Below are 16,126 nucleotides of genomic sequence, written 5' to 3'. Positions count from 1 at the left end.
GGGTTTTTCGATTTCTTGTTGATGTGCTTAATCTGATTGCTCTTGGTAAAAGCATTGATATTTTTATTTGAAATAAACCATTAACTTATATTAATTTTTAGACCTATGCATATTTTGTTGAATGTTTTTTGGAGAATAAATATTTAAGGATTTCCAACGAGTAAAAGCAAGACCACATACAATTTTTTAAACAAGAAGCAAACAAATGGCTTCATTTCTCTTTTTTCACCTTCCGGAAACACCTCAATATGCAAGCACTTTTTGCGAGAATATAAAACATAAAACTAACTATGGCATTTGGAACAATAAATAAATGGTGCTTTGTTTTTTTTTTTTGACTCTGCTCTTCAGCGCTTGAAACTTTTTGCACATCGCACCATAAACGAGAGTTATGTGCAATTACTCGGAAGCAAAGCTAACTTTTTTCCACTTGCGAGGGATTTTGTGGTCAGTAAATGTGCGCTTTTTAATCTGCATAGTACACCCAAAGTTACTAACTAACAAAAAATATAAAATATAAATGCATTTCAACTGCCTTTGGTCAATCAAAAAACAATTGAAAGCGGCGACTTAACTACCTTGACTAACCCTTTTCAAAAGGATGGACATTAGGGTTAAACATTAAACTTTCATTAGTGCAAATAAACACAATTAAGTCGAAGGAGCTTACAAAGGCTTTTGGCCTGCTAAATGTTTTCCTATGCAAATTGAAATAGTTGGCGAAAATGTACTAAGTGGAAACATGTAATGGATGTGGGCGGAACGGGGGGCCTGGGAGGAGGTTGTTGTGCATATTTGGGCTGCAAGTTTTTGGGGGAAACGGCAAGCCGGCAAATAACTGACTGCATTATATGGCATGCCAAAGGAATATATTTCAGTTCTGGCATTTGTTGATGTTTATTAATTGTTGGAGAGAATTTTAAGCAGAGCAATTTTCAAATAGGGGATTATGTAAGGAGTTTTCCCTTATAGTTTTGGATAGAGTGGAGTTATTATAATGCAACACTCTTGAGGGATTACATTTTAAAGATGATATAGGTATCTTTTCTATACAAAACATAGCTATAAAGCTGTAAAATTAAATTAAAAACTACCTTTAATATTTATCAATATTTAAAATACAACCCCTTTGTTCAGCATTGTCCGTAATGCAGGGCATTAGAGTGCATAAAAAATAAGAAGACTTAGAGAAATCGCCAGGAATTATTGAAGGATGAGTGGCTTTGGTTCCATCAAGCCACAATTTCCATTGTAGCGTAAAATCCGAGGGCACAACTAACCAACGAACTGCCAGAAATATTGGTTTCTTCTTCTATACTTTTTTATGAGTCCTACTCCTCCTTTTGCGTTTCTGCTACGACAGCCACATTATGGGAGCTTGGGTGCCGGTCTGCTTATCGAGTCGAACATTTTGTTTAATTGAAGTATTCGAATTTCGGCACAGTTGACTGAACAAATCTAACGACTTTGGTTGGGCACCAACAATGGGGGATAGTTTGACGCGGCTCCTCCGCCAGCTGTAATTGGGAATCAGTGTGGCGATGCCACAATATAAATTTATAAATACCGATGCCAACTCCATACATATATATTAAATAATAATGGGACAGAGCAGAGCACAGTATTCCTGCTCGTTTGCCACTTTCCGCTAAGTAGTTTACTTTGCTTTCGGCCATAATTGAAATGCCAATGCCGTGAAGTGTGAAGTGTTTGCACTGCGCAGCATTCAGGATCTCTACCATTTCGGAGTTGTGAGTGGAGAGGGGTATATAGCGATTGCGAGTGACTGGGAAAATGCTGTTGGTGTTTTTCATTGGCAGTAATCAATCGTTTCAGCGACACATGTGAATGCTGTAATTGAATAGCCTTGAATATTTTACATGGAAATAATGTGATCTTTAAAGGGGAAGGATATATTTCAGAGGAGGAGTTTAAAATAAATTTTGTAAAAGGTGGAATATATATATAGATATAAATAAGAGTAATCTGGTTTTTTGTTCAGGGATTACTAAGAGTTCGAATATCTTCTATAATTCCCAAGTTTTCAATCTGAATTCTTAGCTTTTTAGGTATTCCCTGTTCGAATCTAATGTATCTTTCAGCTGCATTGCTCTGTATATTTCTACTTAGAACTCGACTGCATTATAAATGGCATTCATTGTCGCTGAGTTGGCTGCTGCTTGCTCCTGTCTTGCCTTCCAACTCAACTTAACCATTTTCCTTCGGCATTTTCTACCGCTATTTCGTTTGCAGCTTTTTTTCCGTTTCTTTTTTTTTTTGTATCGCATTGCAGTTGCATCAAGTAGAAAAACCAATTTGCAGCTATCAAAACGAAGCTGCGAATGGAGCGGGCAAAGTGGCAGCGATTGATCGATTTGTTGTCTGCCGGCTGATGTTTGCGTAGCTTTTGAAGTTGCCGGGAGTACGCCGTATAATTGCGGGCGATAATAAGGGTGGAGAGCAGAGATTATGGGAGTCCACTTGACCCGGATTATGGTCACGCCAACTCATCCTATTACGCGTTGGGTTTATGGGGAGTTCTTTTCATGGAGCCATTTCAGGAGTATGAATTCCGCTTAAGCTGTGTGGGGAAGGTATTTTAAAAAGGTCTTTGAAGACCAAGTGGAGCAGCTGCTTTCCCTAATCTCTCCTATGTTGACTTTTACAAATCAGATATATCCCGAGATACCCAGGATAAACCTTATGCGGTTTTCTTGCGCCAAACTTATGACCGCATAAAGCTCAAAGACAAATGCTTAGATTGAAGTCGATAGCACTTGATTAACGTGTGTGAAGGCTTGGTTTTCGGGGATTACTTTCCTGCAGGGGGAGTGGGTGAGTGAGAGAGTGAGCTATGCAAATGAGCAAAAGGTGCGAAGGGCGCTACTAATGAAGGCGGCGAAGAAACCGACAAACGCCAGCGCACAATCACCATCAGAATCACGAAGGCAAATAAGCAAACAAGCCGCCAGGTGAGTCAGCGCCATTTCAGGTGATGTTCAGGTGTGAGCGTTCGGCGGCAATTTCGGTTGAGCTGGGGGGAAGAGGGAGGGAAGGGGCCTGAGAAAGAGAGAGTTTTGTTTGCCGTTTAGCTTATCGCTGCTTAGCTTAATTAAAGCGCTTGACGTTTCGCCAATTGCCAGTTGGCTTTGATTTCTCGGTCAGTTACCAGGTGCGTTTTATGAGAGTGTGTGTGTGTTTCGAAAAAGCTTCACATGTTTGCACAGAAAAAAACAGTGGTTATTTGATTTTTAAAATACATATTTTATGTTTACAAATCGATATTATATCACCTTGAATCTACCTATAGGTTTCAGCTCATTTTTATTGCTGTCAATTGTATTGCAATTAGATTTTTTATTAACCTAGAAGAGGGTTTTTTCGCTGAAATAATTATAAAATATAATAAATAAAGAAAAAACCAAACTGAATTTTATTTAGCAGGTTAAATTAAAAGCATTTTTAACGGATTTTATGTCAGGAAAGTGACTATATAAGTAAAATATATCACTAAATTCAGTATATTTATTTTTGTTTAATTTTTATTTTTTCAAGTGCTTTGCCCAGCTTGATTTTCCTTTCTCGCCGTGCGATAAATATCACCCCAAACTAGGTGTTTCTGTCGGGGTTAATTAGTTTCGCCCGCATACGTACTCGCACTCGTATCTCTGCATTTATTTATTCCGCATTCATGGCATACTTTCCTGCGCGCTGCCTGTCTATTTTTTGAAACGGAAATTCCATTCAGGCGCAGCCCCGGGCATTGTTGATTTGAATGATGGAGCGATGGCGCGATGGAGCAGACAGACAGACATCCGACTGGCCTCTTTTCGGCTTGGCTTTGTAATGCGACCAGACAAATACAGTGGGCCATAGAGTATCATTAATAAAAATAATGCCACAAAAAGAATGGGGGGCTCATACAAAAGGAGTCGGAGCCGTAGGAGCGGCAACAAAAACAGCTTTGCAAGTAGCCAGGACTTAAGGATGGGGCCGTGGAGGTGGATGTGGCAGCATAACGTCTCTAATTGAATTTCTTATGGTCCATTAACTGTCAGGACCGAAAATCCTCCGGCCCAAACGAGGAGTCCTCCTTCACGACAGATCCGAGACTGGAGCGAAGGTGAAGCCACTGCTGGAGCCAACTGAATGAGTAAGCAAAGAAAACCGTAAACGTGACAGTTTTTAACAATATTTAAGATGTCAGCATGATATATCGTTTAATTTATGTATTATGGGCGTACAAGTGGGTGTTACCGCTCCCAGACCCGCTCCTGCTCAGGCTCTTGCTCCAGCTCCTTCGTGCTTTCGCCATCAATGGAAGACCAAGTGGAAAATTTAATAAAAACATTTTGCAAGCATTTTCGACGGACGCCGAGACTGACGGGGGGCTTAAGCATGAAAATGTAATTAGAATGAAGCCTGGAGTGGAGCGGACAGGCGATGGCGATGGTAAACAGGAACCGGATCTCTCGCATTCCATAATAATAAATAACATTAATCAGCAGATAAAACAAATAGTGGGGACATGCCGGCACTCGTTTAGCTACCGATTTGCATAGTTTCTGCAATATATATATATATTTCCCATTTTCTCTTCCGCAATTTTCCAACCTGGCAGAAACTGCAGTGCAAGGAGCTGGAAAACCCAGGACCAGGCCAGGCCAAGACGGACGTGGCCAGGCAGGGGTAGCACCTCCTGCTTGGCGGAAAACTAGCAGAGGCCCAGGTAGCGTTGAGTTCGGGCAGGACTCCGGCTCGAACTTCCTCTTCCTGTTTATGCTGACTGAATTATTTATGCAAATATTCGCCGGCTGGCGACCTTAAAGGCACTTTAATGCCTTCCTCGTCCGATATTTGTGAATGAGTTTCAGGCGAGTTGTACGCTCCAATGGCTTCGAATGGCCTGGGAAATGTTGAAGGCATTTTCATTTAAACTGCAGCTGGCCGACGCCGCCTAATCCTCACCTAGGCAACCATGTTTTGAGGCTTGCAGCGCATTTCCATTTTCATTGCCTTTTTCCCCGAAGCACTCCCACAGCCCGCTTACATTCGCATTTCCATTTCCCATTGATTTTCCTCCTGTTCCTGATTTTTTGTACACCATTTTCCTTTCCTTTTTCGTGGCTGGCCAGCAATAATGAACCATTATGGCCAATTACTGTGGCAATCTGGTTAGCTTTTAGCGTTTTCCATTTACCTGTGTGCCAGCAGGCCCCAATCTCAGTACCTCGCCGCTCACGTGGCGTATGCGTAATGTGATCCCGGCTTGGCGTGACAGACACCGCAAATTTGTAGCCATCTTGACGCTTAGGGTTGCATAATTAGAGTGTCGCTGCAGGCTCACTTCGATTGCGATTCCCCTGGACAAGTCAGCAGGGGCTTATTGCAAATCCCATTCACTAGTTGCGCCCACAGCAAAGTACAATTCCAGGCACGTACATACGTCTCTTCCCCTGGAGCTGGAGCTCTGCGGGCTTCACAATGTCAATGCCAGGGAGGGATCTGTGATGCCAAGGGTCACTGGAATATAGTCAGAGTAAGCTTAAAAAAACTAAAATGAGATATAAGTTTACTTGGTGAAAGAAAGGGCAAAACAAAGGGGTTTAAAAAAGAAGAAATTCTAAAGCTTGCAGTTTTAATATTAATACTAACCTTGATCTTAATTGATTTATATTAGAAACTTAAATACTTAAATACTTTACATGGTGTATTAAAAACTTTTTAATAATTAAGAGAGCTTTTATAAAACTTCATTAATTTGTACTCTTTGCCTCCAAATCCTTCCTAAATATTTTCAGAAACTCATTACCATAAAATCATATATTTAAGCCATTAAGTCAGATACTAAAATAAAAAAATTCACATGGTTAAAATGTATCCAACACTGATCTGTGCCGGAATTGCCTTGGAATGGACAGCTAACCCGGGGTACGGCACCCTGGGGCACAGTTAATAATAATTGCTGGGCTGGCATTGAACATGAACCTTCATCAGGACGGCGGATTACTTGGGTGGCCGTTTTGCTAAAATTGTCACGTCGTCGCAAGTCTAGCGAAATAAATATATAAAGGTGTCAAGCCCGGTCACTGGCCCTGGCCCATCGTCCAATAAAGTAGAGTTTTTTTAAAATTAAGCCCCCGGCCAGATGACTGGATGAGTTGTTTACCAACTCAATCCCTAATGAGGGTCCGGGGGCGGGGCGACTTTCGGTTTGAGGCTTTAATAAATTATTGCCTCTGGATTCTTTCTTTACTTTCCCGCACTCTTACTCAGATGAAAGGGCATTGCGGAAAAGGTTAAATGTGTTGATTGTGCAGAATTGCTGAGGTCACGAGTGCGAGTACCAAGTTTGGCTAGAACAAATGCAATTTCCTTGTGGCAATCAGCCATGACTTCAACGAAAAGCATACGCACTTAATTAATTTCAATTAGCTTTACCCGCACACACACAAAAGTCCGCTCTCTATCTTTATCTTTTCGTATTTCCTTTGGCTAAAACTAATTTCCTATTTTTCTTGGCAAAAGACTCGCGTCTTTCATATGAAAATTCCAAGCAAAGTAAGCTGAGATGCTTCCTTGTTCCTTTTATTTTTAATTTGGATTCTTTTGGCATAGTTTTATTGATGTTTTTGTTTATTTTCCTTTATTATTTACTTATTCAGACACTCAAGTCTTCATGTAAAGACTGTTTACTCCTTTATTTGCTTAGCCTGAACACAGATTGGTGTGGGTTTGTGGCTCAGAAAATACTCTTCATGTGGAGAATGTCTGCCGCAGCTTCAGTTCGATTTTCCCAGGAGACGTCGTCGTCCTGGCTTATTTTTATGTGCAAACAAATAACTCTGTGGCCACCGCAGACACTTCCTTTCCTTGCAGAGCTTCCTCCAGGACTCTGCCCCTGCCACTCTCTCCACTTTCTCCTCGGTTACAAGTGCAATAAACTTGCCTGTGACTTTGATTGACAGCGTTGGGGTTTCAACTCACCAAAGTCAACGCCAACGGCCAAGGCAGGCAACAAAAATTGGCATTTTCATTCAATTTAAATGCATTAAATAAATACCTGTTCCACGGGGCGAGTACTTTTACATGTACATATAGAATTTGAATTAAATTTTTCCCTTTACAGCTCAAAAAGAGGTGGAATTCCCTATGGAATATGTGTACATATATGGTGATTCTTTGAAATTCAATATTAATGCTTCTGTCAGTCGAAGGTAAATAAATCTTTATGGGTCATAAGAATACGAAAGCACTCAGTGGGGCTTTTAGATAGATTCTTATTTAAAGTTAACATTAAACCCTAGTATAAATTACATCAGCTTCTAACCTGACACTAAATTGAACAACATTAAATTATAATTATGCGAAATACACTCTGTATTCAGTGAATCATAGTTTCTGTCATAACAAGTCCCTTGATTTGGTCTTCCTTTCATTCATGACACAGCCGAAATCATAATCAGTTCTCGACTATAACGGCAGCATACCGCATGCTCATGTTAATATGCAAATTATAATTATAGCCCCAGCTGCCTCCACTCCCCCCATTGCCACCTGGATGCATCAAAATTCAGGAATAACTGAAATAGAGCTGAAATTGCATGTTTACGTTATGCAAATTTTGCTCTCTAATGCCAAACGCGTTCGAACTTCTGAGAATACAACAAATGCTCTGTAATTTTCATTGTTTATGAGCGGAAAGGGCCAGGAGTTGTGTCTATGTCGATGTATCTGTAATATATGTATATGGAGAACAAGGATCAGCTGCAACCAATTCCGTTGTCATGAATAATACATAAATTTCCGCCCTGAACGTAAATATATCATAGTGAAAGTGAACAATTTGCTGAGTTTTTGAAAACTGAGTGTCTTTAATTACTTATCTGGTTTATGAAGCAGATAATTGAATTTCCATAGTTTATTTCGGACTGTTGTCTAGTTGAAGACATAAATCAAGATTTATTCGAAAATCCTCAAGTTCCGATAATAATACCCATAATACCCATTATTTTCGGTTGATAAAGGTATATGGTTTCTTTTCAAAAGAATAAGAATTAAGTATTAAAAAAGTTGCTTAAAAAATATGCTTTTTTTTAATAAGTATTTATTGCCATCGTTAAGTTAAGATAGTTTAAATTGGAAATTTTAGTTTGCACTAAGAAAAATGTATTTTTTATAAATTTCTCGGAGTTTTATTTAAAATATGTAACTTTATTTTATTTTTCAGGCACTTTTGATATTATAAAGACTAAACAGTCTTCGTAAAACATATTATTAACAATCTTTCGATATATTATTTTAAGAAATATTTTATAAGATTTATATTCTCTAATTTTAAACCTATTACAGGGTAACCTCTAGTCGTGATACTTACCTTTTGCTGATAACAGCTTATTACCCCTTGTCCAGTCGAGGAATTTTGTGTGAATTATGCAAAATTGTGATTAGATAGGAAAGTGTTTCCCCGAGTGTCCTTAGCCTCAGGAATTGTGTTGCCAACTGTGCTGGACGAATAACTATAAAGTTTGGCTAATCTATCCTATAGGTATTCTTCAAATTATTAAATTAAATTTAAATAATCTCCCAGATATTTATACCAAGTCCAAGGCAACAATGTTCCCGGGGCAGCACTCAACTCGACAACAATTGCAATCGCATCAAAAGCCACTCAAAGTTCAGAAGTTGGTCAAGCCTTTTGCAAATAAATTCCCGTACCGCCCAGCGTCGCACCGCAGCTCAGGTCCGCCCACGAAAGCCATTCATCTGCGGCAGTTGCCTGGTTTATTACTTATTCAACTTTGCCGCCCGGCCCAACCCCAGGCCCTGGGGCGCTCTATTCAGACTCGATGCGCAGAAAAGTTTTCATTAACCGGTCTAGGGCCAGGTAAGTGTTCTAATTGTTCGAATGAGAATGGTGCACATTTTCACCAGAGTTCCGCCACTCTGGGCCAAGTGTTTAAATTGGATTCTTGGCCAAATCTGAGCACCGCCAAAGGATGTTGCAGAATATAAGAGGTTTGCAGGAAGTGCGTTAAGATGAAGGCCGATAATTGAATGAAAATTTTGGAATTCAAAGCTAATTAAAGCGGGGAATTTCTTACTAAATAAATTTTAGTAAATTATCAAAGGATATCTAATATATGTATATTTTCTATAATTAAATACTTGAGCTTAATCCAACTCATCAAAGGGCCTTCAAAAAATAACTCACCTAAAATAATAACTTGTAAATATTATATTCAATTAGCAGCAAGGTTGGCTGTTAAAGTAATTAATAAATAAAATAAATGCATAATAATTATTTGGCATTGATGACAATAATCAAATTAATTGGTGAATCCAAAGTCAACTTGGAAATTCATGATCGGGGGGCGAGGCAATCGCTGGCGGATTGTAATTCGGCTGGCATTTATTTAATTTATGCAAACAATTAATTATGTAGCTGCACGTTTGCAATTTCATTAAATGCGCGTTTATTAATGTCAACAACAACAACAACAACTACAATAACAAGGCCAACAAGCAACAACAACCAACGGGCAGCAACGTGAGCAACTCGAGAGCGCATAATTAATGCCATAAAATGCGAATAATTTTCCAAATCTACGGAAAACATTGTAGAGGGCGGGGCAGGGAGTTTGGGGGCGGGGTCAGGTGACTGAGTAATAAATTCCTCTGGGGCATATGTACTCTGTATACTCGGTGTGTGTGTGTGTGTGTGTGTTTTGGCAAAGGATTTAAGATTTAAGCCTCGCGCTTTATTAATTTTCATATTGCATATTTCAAGGCGCCGTGCCTGCTGCCCATAAATCACGGACATTAATAACTGTTTTTCGCTCGTTTTAATTTAAATAGCCAAGTTAAACAATTTGCATTTGTTGCAATCATAAAACATTTGTCGGGGACAACAGCAGCAACAGCTGCAAATAAATACATTAAATCCGAAAAGTATTTGCTTTGTTTTTGCATCTCCGACAAGGTCATCATGGCGGTGAGATGGAAAAGGGGAGCGATTTTCTCTCAGTCAGGGAAAACAATAAAATAAACAAAAGGTCGTTGCCGGCATTTGAAAAGGCCAAATTTGATTTGTATCCATGGCAATAAAAATATTATATTTTAAAGGTAGACAATGAAAAAGCAATTTGGACAACAAAGAGCACAAAGAAGGACCCACTGCGGTTTAGCATTTCAATAACGTTACTTAAAGAGATGTAAAGATTCTAACAAAATGTGGGGCTAGTTGAGGCAATTATTTATACAATAAAGGTTTATTTATGCTAGGAATTATTTATGTGGGATAACTAACAATTTGAACTTTAATTGGGGCAATTATTACTTTTTATTGCATCTCATTCACACCAACAAAATGAAATAAATTGTCGTAAATATTCTGTTTAAATAATGATAAGTGAAACAAAAAGATTAAACTAATTTATGGTTACATGTACATGTTTAAAAAAATAATAAAACTGTTTTAATAATATTTTTTAATAGGTAACTAATCCTTTTGAGGTAATATGTTTTCCAATAAAGCTCATTTTTTGATCAAACTATTAATTTGCAAACTTAAAAGGGTTTTCAATCTACTTTAAGCTATTCCTAAGCTTTTCCCAAGAAAACCAATACAAAGTACATTCAAACTTTAAAATAATTAAAAAAGAAAATCCTCTTTCAACAAAAAAAACCCACAATAGTTTTTTTAATAAAAAACGAATCGAATTCTCAAACAAGGCATAACAAAAAGTGAAACAAAAAATTGTATATGCAATGTGATAAATCCTTTTATCAAAATAAAATGAAACTAAAGTATTCCCAACTATTTTGGTGTCCGATTTTCAATTAAATTTCCCAACTCAACCCACATTGAAATGCATTTTTTCGACATGAATGGATTGAAATACCTTTGACGCGTAATTAAATGCCAATGAAAAATGCCCGGCGAATGCTTAAAGCATTTTTTACATATTTAACTTCCAGCAGCCACCGCTTCGAACCCGAGGGGCAATTTAAATCAAGTTGACCGCAAGATTTCACAGTGAATTATACCGTGGGAGTGGACTTACTTAGCGCACTTCCGAGAAATCTAAGAAATCCAATCCACAGCCCCCTCACGCTCCTCCCGACCATTGGAGCTTCCTTTGGGGAGGCAACAGTCGTGCCGTTTACATGCTGGAAGCATTAAATTAGTACACCCCGAAGTACACCTCGGATTGTAATAGAGATTTAGGGCGGACAATAAAGCGACTGGCAGTGACATCAAAAGAGATTGCTCCCCAGATGCTGTTACGGGGCTAAGCGAGTGTCAGGAGGAGAGCCAGGAGCCAGGAGCCAGTAGCCAGGAGGAGCAGCTCCGGATCCAAGTTGATGCTGTCCATCAAAGTGAGGCCTAAAAGTTTTTTTGGCAACATGTGAGCTGAGATGGTGGCAGGGGCTAATTACGCGGATGCCTAATGAAAAGTCCAACACTCATGGCTCGCAACAAGAAAAAAAATGAAATAAAATGAAACTTTCCCTTTGCATGCGTGCGGCCAAGTTTTTAATTAAATAAAGTCCCTGCCATTTATATTCTTTTTTTAAGAGAGAAAGAGCCTTGTCTGGAGCAGAAGTTTTGGGTCCAGCAATGCGTTTGTGCAACTAGAAACTTCCTGCAACTTGGAATAAAGTCGGCCAAAGTTAAAGTTCCATGTTGCAGCATGGTCTGCTGCTCCTTCGGCTTCTTCTCCTTCATGAATCGCAATGGAACTGGGATTAACTTTAGTGTACTTCATTAAAATGCAAACATTTGTGGGCGCATTTCCTGGGGAGTGGCTGCAAACTAATAACAAAATATAAACAATTTCTGGCCGTCCAAAAATCTTCCATTTTCGGGGCTCTTTTTTCCCCAGGTACACGCAGTTCTTCCAGAGGGGTGGGAGGCTTGAAAAGATAGGTAAACAAAATCACGTTGGGTAAATATTATTTCGTTTGCTCGACTCATGAGTCCTGTCGTCACCAACGTCACAGGCTCTTCCCTGCGCCTCGGCTCGCCTTTCCCGCCTCGGGGGGATTTGCTGGACTTTTTGCCCGAGCTGCTTGTTTTCGTTTTTATTAGAAAACAAATTTAAATTTTAATAATTTCTGTGTGTGTGTGTGTGTGTGTCTCTCCACAGACGGCTGTCAGTCTGGCACAAATAATGATGAAAACGCAAAACCTGTGGGGGGAAAAATGATAATAAAAGGAAAAACGGAAAAGTTGATAATAATAGCGGAAAATACTCGGTGCTTCGGTACGGTGCTTTTGTTGTTGTTGTAAACTTGATAACTTGCTAACGGAATTGCCCAAATTATTGTAAATTCAGCAATCGGATTTCGTGTGCATAAGCCAGAAATCATAGACGAGCGTTTTTATGTCATGTCAATAAGTTTTGGCCAAGCACGTTCAGCCAACACCCAACACCCACCGCCCCGGCCCCACTTAACCCTCTCAACCCTTTGAACCCCCTCAAATTGACAATGCGTAGAACGTACAATATTTTGTCGTATTGTCGATTTTTGCCCAACTTCGTGCTCCAAAGTACGAGGACTTCATCCTTCTATTTATGTGTGTGTGTGTGTGTGTGTGTGTGCCAGTGCAGTAAGGACATCTTACTGTCCAGCCATGAGTTATATTTGGGAATGCCAGCTTGAAAATCCTGTCAAGCAGCTGTCAGAACGGTTTGCGAACGCTGTTTTCCCCACTGCTCCTGCTTCTGCTCCTGCTGCATCCTTCGTCCTGCTGCTGCATTCAATTGTCACTTGGATTTCCTGGCACACGTGTGTCTGTGTGTGTGTGCTCCGCTCGCTCAATCTTCAGTTTTATCAGGCAGACGCAAATATGCTCGAAAATGCTAGGAAAAAAAACCATTGCTAATGCTGAGACTGATGACAGATTGCCAGCTCGAAATGCAAATGTGTGGGACGTAAAGACCAGGACAAGTCTTGACTTTCGATATGAAATTGTCTTCCAGAATGTGACAGGGGGAAAGAAATAAGCAATGCAGTTGCAACTCTGGATAGAGTAGGAAATCCTTGTTTTCTGACTTTAAAAATTAATACAACTTGGAAACCTTACCTTAAACTCCCTTCAAAAGATGATTTCACAGACAAATAACTTGAAGTAAGCCCAAAAACAACATAATGTGATTTGAAATCTTTAAAAAGTATGCCCAAAAGTAGGCAAGAAAATAGATTCCTTCTTTTTAAAGCTGCTTTCCAATAGTTCAATCTCTCCTAACTTTAAAGTAAAGCATCCGTTACACCGTTGCAAACCACATTTGCATATCAGATAAAAACCACTTGGACTCATGTGGACAATGTCTCATCACAGACACAAAGAGTTCTCGCTCTCCTTGAAATAATCCCAAATAGACTCGCTTAAAGGCAACATGTCCCACAAAACCATGGCCATATCAACCCTTGCCCTTGGGTTAGACAGAGAAACCATTTCGGATCCGTTCTGGCTCTAGCCAGCCCAAAGCTCAATGCACTAAGCGTATTACACATACGCATCGTTGACGTGGCTGGCTGCCCCTTGAGGAAAGGGCCTGAGAATAACACATTCGCTTTGACTCTTCGGTTTCTGTTTGGGTTTCAGCTGCTGCTTCTGGTTCTGCTTCTGGTTCGGCTCCCCAATGTCACGACATTCACTTAAATGGGTTTCATTCGTAAAGCACGCTCATACAGAACTAATGCCCATGTAAAATGCTTTGAAGCTGTAAATTTCTTTGCAAGTGCAGCTGAAAAAGTACGAGTGGAAAAGCAGGAGTGGCGTGCAAGTGGGCGTGGAAGGCAACTCTAAGCTGGGTAAAATCCTTGCCGCTTTAGTTTCATTTTGATTGCCGTTCAAAATGCCGTTCGCCAAACGAAGTGCCAAACTGTGAAGCTCAACTCAAAATGTTGCCACAATTAAGACAGACACAGTCGGCAAGGAGGCGAACATCTGGCTTTGGGCTTGTAAGCTCGCCTTGAGCTCCATTTGAAGTCCTTCTCCTCCGCTCCTCTCCCTTCTTTGGCTTGAGTAATTTAAAACTCGATGGCAGTTGACTGTTAATTTTAGTTCTCCCCGAAGTTTTCCCTTAAATATTTTATACGCTCGGTCGACCATCGCCGCTGCTGGTTGCCAGCTAAGAGTGGTGGGGCCATAGATATAGTCCGGGTCTTCCTTCATAAATCAGCCGCTGCCAGGCGGCTGTCTCTCTCTCTCGACGGTTTGTAGTTCACGGCGAGCAACAAATTGTCGGTCTCTGCGGCCAGTTGATAAATATGCCCGACTATACCGGCCCCACTGTGCTGAGTGCCACGGATCTGCGGGGCGGGACATGTGCCGCCTTAATTATGGCAAACTTCCTTCCTGACATCGAGCATCAATTTGGTCCCGGTTATCCGTTTGTCACACAATGTCCCGTCCCGATTTCAGCTCTTTTTCAGCATCCAAAAAATTATCATACAAGGGAAATGGAAAAACTACTTGGGAGTTTTGGTAGGAAAATCTTAGAACAAGGTCTTTATGGGAATATTCCACACTTATTAATAAAAGCCACTGTTACATTATTAAGCCTTAAAAATACTTGTAATATTTTGTTTTCTACCTATTAATTTCTTACAGTGCTTGCCTTGGTCTCCACCTGAAAGAATGCCACTTGAAATTTTCAGGGCGAAACCTTATAGCCAAGATTGGAGCGGAAGTGCTGTTCGGCACTCCTCCCTAATACCGGCGGAAGTGAGCGAGACAGACGGACAGACAGTTGGCAACATAAATTCGGTCAGGTTCGTCCTGAAACAAGGCTAACCCGGCAAGGCAGACAGAGACAGAGAAAGAGCGAGTCAGAAACTTTGAATTAGTGTGAAAATCGCTGGAAGAGTGGAAAAGCACGCTGCGAGGACCATATCGCGGCGGCATTAAGCCCGATGCAGTTCAGACGTTAAGAAAAATGCAATTTAAAATCATTTTGAGGAGCTGCAGTTGCGCCCTCGATTCGAGTGCTAATTGCCGGAAATAAGAATGAAAATCGCATCCTGTGCTTCAGCTGGCGGAAACGACCACAGCCGCCATTGCCGTCGTTGTCGTTGTCGTTCTTTCTGTGAATGAATTTTCAATGCGTCGCGAATTTATTTTCCTTGCCTTTTTTTTTCCGCCCAGTCGGCCCCATTTTCCGCTGTTTTTTGTTTATGTTGGGCTTCGGTTTCGCCCATTATTGTGCAGTTTTCTGGTACGTTTGCTGCCCGCATTTGCTCTGCATAATAAAAATAATAATAATAATAATAATAATAATCAGGGTCGGAGAAAAGGGTCGGTAGTGCGATGAGAAAAGGGTCGATTTGTGACCGCCGCACAGTAGCGCCTTTTTTCGTTTTACGTTGCAAAAATCATAACTTCTGAACAAAATAAGATAACTAAATAATTTAAACGCCATTTGATTGGTAATTGCTGTAAAATTTACATATGTATTGGAAAATCTGCCACGCCCACTCATTCGCCTTTTTAAAGGGTATTAAAGTAAAGAAATATTTTTTTCTCAATGAAGACAATTTTTTAAAAATATTTTTTATTTAATTTTTTATCTTTATTTTTATGTATTTGCTCAGATAAAAATAATTGAAAACTGAAAAAAAAAAATTTTTTTTATTTCAACGTGTAACCGCCACGCGCTACAGTTAGTATATTTTATGGTTAGTATGAAGCTGAGTCGGTATTTTGGTATATTTAACCCTGAGTAGTTTTGGTTTATGCTGTTGCATTTCCGGGGACGCAGCTGGACGCAGCAGATGTAAGTTGATTTTGGTCCAGAATAGATCCACAAAGGTCGTAGTTATAGTGTGTATAGTGGCTCAGCCCATCCAAAAAAGATATAGACTACTTTAGCCAGAAAAAAGTGAAAAAAATGGACACCTGGCAGGTAGCGATTTACCTGTGCAAGCCCTAACCCAATTCCCCTTTTTTTTGGATTGGGTTACAGTTTATGAATGTGTCTATTATTTAAAGCAAAAATCATGGCGATAGGTACTATAGTTTTTGTGTAATTTTACCTGAAAGTCAACAAATTTTTCCTTTTTTTTCTTATGATGCAAAAATGGAAACAAAGTTCAACTTTGAATGCTCATATCT

Source organism: Drosophila kikkawai, chromosome 2R (assembly GCF_030179895.1).
Source record: "Drosophila kikkawai strain 14028-0561.14 chromosome 2R, DkikHiC1v2, whole genome shotgun sequence".
Classification (NCBI taxonomy): domain Eukaryota; kingdom Metazoa; phylum Arthropoda; class Insecta; order Diptera; family Drosophilidae; genus Drosophila; species Drosophila kikkawai.
This window is presented reverse-complemented; position numbering follows the sequence as displayed.